Source organism: Ctenocephalides felis, unplaced genomic scaffold, assembly GCF_003426905.1.
Source record: "Ctenocephalides felis isolate EL2017-DRISC unplaced genomic scaffold, ASM342690v1 CF-g0.4_SCAFFOLD_03572, whole genome shotgun sequence".
Taxonomy (NCBI): Eukaryota; Metazoa; Arthropoda; class Insecta; order Siphonaptera; family Pulicidae; genus Ctenocephalides; species Ctenocephalides felis.
This window is the reverse complement of record NW_020539726.1, coordinates 11,152,159-11,159,667: the sequence shown is the minus strand read 5'-3', so window position 1 is coordinate 11,159,667 and position 7,509 is coordinate 11,152,159.

The following is a 7,509-nucleotide window of genomic DNA, read 5'->3' as shown; positions in this document are numbered from 1 at the left end:
AAAAAAAATAAATGTACGCATCGCGTATCCTGTTGAAGTGAAATTATGCCAAGTACGTCTTGGTACCAAACGTGTAGACGGTATTAAATAGGATATTTATAATACGCAAGGACTTGTCTTTTCATTGATAAATCAACAAAATTATATAGATTATAAAAATGACGATATTCAAGTCCTGAAGTGGCGGTTCGAAAAAGTTCGGTAATAAGAGTTGAAGCGCCCAATTTCTCGCACATAATAGACCTATTTATAAAACTGCTTGTTATATTAAAAGTCTATTGACTTTAGCTAAAATACTGACGGAGACGTTCGTTTATAGTTTGATAGATGTAAACGATTCGGTGAAAATAAAGGGTGTTTCGACGTTATTTTCTGTGTCAAAGGGTTATAGAACACGACTAAAACTGTTGGACTCTGAATATGTATTTATGACATGACTCCTGATTAGTTGCATGGACTCACATAGTATATTTTTAATTTGAATACTCCTAATTACTTACTCATTAAAACTGCTTGGTTCACATTTCTTGTTTTAAAAGTTTCAATTCATTTTTTAGCCGTCAAGTATATGTTAGCAGTAAAGTGTTAATTAGATCTACATTTATTAATTATTTTTCAAATAATATAAGAATTACACGAGGCAAGGAAGTTCTTACATCATGTTATTAAATTATAATAATTATTGCACTTCAAAGTCTTAATGTGTTAGTTTTTAAAAAGTCATAGGATAGACCGGGGTTTAAAGAACCGCGTTTTTTTTAAATGTATTCATGAAATTTAGACTTTGCATTGGTTGAATAATGTAGTTCTTTTGAAATTCAAAATAAAACATTACACTTGTTTGTCCCCTGGCCGTCCCATTTTACCCTGCCTATGGAGTAAAAAAAACATGTGACCAATTTTTGATAAACAAAAAAAAAAATAATTCTGCAATTATCTCTACAGTGATGAATTAGCTGGGAGTTTCGCTGAACATAGTCAAATAGTTGTTTGTTTCATAAGTGTTATTTGTTGTGATAGAATTGGTTTGGTTTTCACAATATAATTGTTCAAAGCCAAATTGGTCCTTTGTGCCCCGCTCTACTCTATAATATTAAAGCTGCTTACCAAAAATATATGTGATATTTATTTTTTCTGTTTTTGTGTTTTAAATAAAAAATTAATTAGCAGTTAGATGTTAAAAAATCGAACGATATTTGTATTTTGAAGCAATATTTGCTATAATAAAGCATATGTTCGTATAATTTATGAAATTGATTATTAGATTTTTTAATCAACTTACAAATTTTTTAAAGGCGTTTAATTAATTCTTATAATATTTAATTCTATATGCTCTAAAAAACGTTTTCTGTTTTTTACATGAATTGTCTGAAATGGAAAAAATGGGAGCTGTTATTAGCATTAACATTAATACGTTAACGATTACAATAATATAAGAAAAATATTCACATGAGCCATGGTAACTTTACTTAATAATTTAGTTAAAAATTTATCAAGAGAACTTAAGACATAAAAAAGTTGTCAAAATTTTTTGAAAAGCCCTATTTTTTGTATCACACATGTAAAATATTTTCCTCCTGCCAAATCATGTATGTAAGAAGTTATATATATATATATATATAACATTTTTAGCGTCAGACAAATATGACTGACATGGCGATTAATGTGTTAAGCATAAAATAGTTGATTGTTTCAGCAATTAACGTTTTGATATTTCCATTTTTTTATTTATACTATCATTTACATCTACGTATCTCATATAATAAACTAAGGTGCATATTTTGTGAATAATATTTGATTAATTTCACAATATTGCATAGAGGCTTACATTTTTAGAAAAGATCTTATAAGACTCTTAATGTTTGTATGAGAATCTAATTAAAATCGAATAACGATTTGCTTAAATTATTTATAGCTCGTAATTTGTGTATGTGCTTAAATATTGGATGTATTAATTTCTATGTGCTTCAGATTTTTTTAGTTTGTCCATAGTATTATAAAATAATATAGATGATTAGTAAAAAACCTAAATTATTTGCTTATAAAATATAATATAATTTTTCTAAAATTGTATATTGGTATAATTTTTATAATTATATTATAAAGCTAAATTTTATTGTTTTTGTTTGATTTGTTAATTTTTGGCTTATAGTTAGATATGATTAATCATTAAGGTATAGCTTAACTAGTAATTTAAAATAAAATATTTATGATTTCATTTTATTAAACTGTGGACAAAAAATTAAAATCTCAAGCTTTGTACATAAAGTCGCTGGCTTGAATTATTTTTTTTTATAACAAAATTTAGCATCGGTTTCTGTTTGCTTTCAGCCTACACGTCACAAATCGAGCTCGGTTTTACGCGCGATTAACCACGAAAACGAACATGCAGGTCAGTGACTATTTTATTTTTGCCTCTTTAAATGCGATTTTGTGTGCAATTAATTATATATTTTTAATGTTTTGTCTATGAAATTCAACAGAATTAGATTAGAGCTGTAGAACATAATTTGGTTAAACACGTTCGATACAAACGTTCACCAGTTGTAAACCTCGAGCTTTGATATGACCACTTACATAAAAAAATAATTTTTTATACTTTGTTAGTAATTAAATTTTTACTAATATGAATGCATTGATTTATAGCACTATGTTTTTAATTTGCCATTATTATCTAGAATAATTTTACATCATAAAATGAGCTCATTTGCCTGTCGATTACATGCTTAAGTAAGAGTTTCGTAAGAGTTTATATATAGAATTTGAAAATCCCAATTTTCTTAAGTTTTTAAAAATATTATTGCACTTATGATTTTAGTAAGAAATTCTTAGAACTTAAAAGGATCAATAATACAAACAGAATTTATTGCACAGAACTCAGTTTTATAAAAATTATCCCACAAAAGCTACAGTCACTTGAACTATTAAACTTCGGATTTTTTATAAGTTGAGAAATTTAAGATTAGATACCATGAAGTTCAGAAACTAGGTAGGCATTTCGAAAACATTTATATTTTTCACAATAATTTGACATATTCTAGTTAGACAATCAAATTACATTTCTATTCATTATTATAAATTCCTAAATGATTTTTATGAAAGTATATTTTTTAATTATTTTATATTCTATATTATATTAAACTATATTCTTATTTGAAGCTCTACAATATATATTCTTTAAGTATAAATATAAATCATATATAATAATAATATTTTCAATAAACGCTGGAGGGCTAATCTATTTTGAAAAGAAAAAAAAATCTAAGAAAAGCTCACATCAAAATTTCTTCCATAAATAATAATGATGCACCTGTTTCCACTATATCTTGCAAAAGTTTATTTAATTTAATTATTTATTTATTTTTATATTTATATTTATATTTATGTTTATTTAATTAAAAATTTTTAATTAAAAAAAATTAAATTATTTTATAACTTAAAAAATACTTTTAACATTATAATTATTTGTCAAACAAAAGTTAAAATCATATTTTATAATGATAATTTTGATTACAAAAGTTTTAAATTAAATGAATTTAATATCATATGAAAATTTTTTAAGCAGAGTAACTATTGATAATTACAACTACATATATTTCAAATTATGTCATAAATACATTTGTTAATTAATTACAAGAATTTGCATTGCAATTAATCATTTTAAAAGCGAATTCAAGAAATTTAATGGCATATCTAATTTAATACACTAATGAAAAATTATCCTTTTATTCCTATTACAAGGTATATGTAAAAATCGATAAAAAGTGCCACAAGAAATTATAATTTTGATATCAGCTCATAAATTTTTTTCTCAAGGAGCAATTATCTAATTATTGGTTATTATCGTTTTCTGTACTAAGAATGTCTTGATACCTTGTAATTATATTTAACGTAGGTATAATTACACGAACGAGAATAATACCCAAGTTTTGATTTAATAATTAGCTATACATAATTCCTTGTTTAATTTAAAAGGTTCATTTTGTTCAACAAATTATTAATAATTGTCAGTAATTACTGTACGGTATTTATAAATACGGTAAAGTATTTGCTTGTAATAATGTTTAAAAATGATTTTAAATACGTGAGTGTAAATACATTGTTATCAAATATCATAGACGCAAAATAAACAAAAATAGAGACTACAATAACATATTTTATTTAAATGATATGATCAAACATATAATACAATATATTCTGATTGCAATATATATATTAGGGTGGTCCTTAATATGGACATTTTCGATTTTCCTTGCACCCAAGGGCTCAAATGGTTCCAAATTGAGAAAAAACAATTCTCTGAAAGTTTTAGCACTTAGCATTATCTTTTAGATAGTGCGCAATTCAAACTTCGTATGGAAATAGCATAGAAAATTTTTTAAAATTAAAAAAAAAAATTAAGTATAACCTGACGACAAATTTTGAATAAAACTCATTCATTTGTTCGCCAAATTATATCTAAAAACATTTATAAAACTTTTGAAAATTTTTTCATGCTATTTTCATACAAAACTTTGATTGAATTGCGCACTATCTAAAAGTTAATATTAAGAGCTAAAACTATCAGATAATTGTTTTTTATTAATTGGGAACCATTTGACCCCTGGGGATTTAAATAGGCAAAGGAGGAGGTCGCTCTAATTAGCAACCTTTTTCATATTCACAGCGTGCGCTATTTTTCAAAACTTCAATTAATTTTCATAATTAAACCACTCTGTATAGGCCTATAATATTTTAAAGTGTTTGTTTTGACAATCAACTCTATCACCACGCAAAGTTTCATTAAAATCCCAGAAGAGTAAAACTGAGGTTCCCCTTGTGAGTTAATTATTTCTAAATAATCACCGTTTGTACTATAAAGCTATAATTTATGTTATAATACTACTCCTTGTTTTAATATACTAATATTTTTCAACTAGCAAAATACATAATTAGTGAAAAATCTTAAATACTAAATTATTTATACTGCTTTTCTTAAAATCTAAATATTTGAAAAAAGCAACGTCGAAAACTTGTGTAAAAATTGTAAAAGTTTTCTTTTCTACATAATTATATAATATGTTTTGTAACATCAATAAAAAATATTTGTGGAGTAGTTATTATTGAATTATCCTATATTGAACTAACAGAGTAAATCTTTTGAAATGTAATTATAAAGCGCCAAAAAACTTGCAGGGTTAAAAAAATATTTTGAATTTATTCTTATTATTGATTTTGAAAATCAATATGTTTATTATTACTATTGTTTCAATGTCGACTGATATTGAAACAAAAACTAACTTAATAGAGTAAATAGAGTAAAAAATGACTACTATTGTAATGTCTTAATTTTTTTTATCCCATATAGCAAGAATTATAATAGTTGTAATATAATTGTGCAGAATCACGAAGCTGTTGCAGATGATACTAATAAATAATGAAGAACTATAATTATAGTACGGTATCCATTTCCATAAAAGCTCATAAATTACATAAAAAAATAAAAATAATTATACGCATTTGAATATTGTTACCATAACACCCCAATAAATGAGTGTCAAAAATATAATTGCATCAATAAAAAAAAAAAACAAAGTACTTTTAAATATCCATATATACCCTTAATCTACGATACACAATCTACCCTTTCTTCAAGTAACAATATTTATGGTGCTAAAAAGCACCGGTATAACATTTAGCGCCTTCCAAAAAAAATCTACAACAAATAGCTCATGTTTTAAAACACGGTTCGTTATCGAGGAGTCGTACTTATGAATATACAGAAGCAAAAAACGCTAATAAAAAAAGTTCATTATTTTGGCGGCCACCCCAAGTAGTCGGAATACATAGTTTTTTTAGATACAGTTTGTGATTGAAGTATTCCTGGGCAATTATATCAGGGTAATTTTTTCTATTGTAATTAGTGGTTCATGCCCTCAGGAGGGTAATTATCATAGTCCTAACCATACACACCATCTGTACGCGGAAGCACAGTTGAATATCATATACATTTTTTATACAAACGATTTTTTTTTGTTCGACCTATGCATCCGATCGCTTGTTTTAGATATGAAGTGTTTTGGTTTCATGGTTTTGATAAATCTAGTTTTTGTCGCGAGAGGATTTTTTGTGGCTGTAAATTTTTAATTCTTTCACGATTCAAACAAGGGTTTATAATGAAGAGGGTTAATTTAAACAAAGGAATAAAAACAAGAAATTTAATACCGCGATTCAAAATATAGCGGTTTAAATATTTGGGTTGCACACGAATTTCAAACAATGAGGGGCACGTGTTCTTTGATTATATTTCCTATGTATACATACTCACAGGCTGTGCAATGAATAAATAGATTGCGTTTTATCATGATTTCTGTGTGTGTTTTGATTGATTTTTTTAATACATATGTGGAGACATATTGAATTTCTCTAAAAATTAGTTTCCAATGGATATTGGTTTCATTGTTTTTTTTTTCATATATTGGTAGCCGTTTTAAAATTTATTTTTAAGTGAATTATTGTGATAATGAGATTTTCTATTTTGATATAATCTAAAATATATGATACGAAAATAAGAGTTTGATATGAATTAGTTAGGTAGCATTTTATCATCAAATTATGTGTGTGTTGATTAATTTTTTTTATGCATATGTGGAGACGTATTAAATTTCTCTAAAAATTATTTTCCAATGGATATTCGTTTTCATAATGGATGCATTTTTCATACATTCGTAGTCATTTTAATATTGATTTTTAAGTAACTTATTACCATAATTAGATTTTCTATTTTGATATAATCTATAACATAACATTTGCTAAGCAAATAAGATTTTGTTATAAACTAGATAGGTTGCGTTTTATCATGATTTCTGTATGGGTATTGATTACATTTTCTATACATATGTATAGACATATTAAATTTCATTTAAAATTAGTCTTCAATGATTATTGTTTTTTGTTGTACATTTTATATATTTGTGGTCGATTTAATATTATTTATTTGAATAATCTATGATTTTTCTAATTATAATTTTTCCATATCGCATTTTCTAAAAAAATGTTCTTAGAATTATTCTTTTGTATTTTCTGAATAATTGATTTAATCTATCTTATGCACATAAATGATTAAACAAATAAACAAACTAAATCATTATAAAGTAAACTATGATCAAAATTAGATTTTCTATTTTAATATAATATGATATAATACAAATAAGAAATTGATATATATTATGTTTCAACCAAATCAAATTTAAACTAAATATTTATTGGTTAATTTAAATTTAAATAACTTGATGCATAATCGTGTCATTTCTTAAAAATATCTTATACATTTTTCATTTGAGATTACAAAATAACAAAAATTTCGATTTAATCCATAAATATATTAATATCAATTAGCGCTATATATGAACTATTAATAATAATTAACTGTATAAAATTATAATAGGTTTCCACTTGCGAATTACAGAATCAATACGTATTTTATCGCCGGAGCGGCGGCATACGAGTGGAAAGGGTTAGAAATAAAAC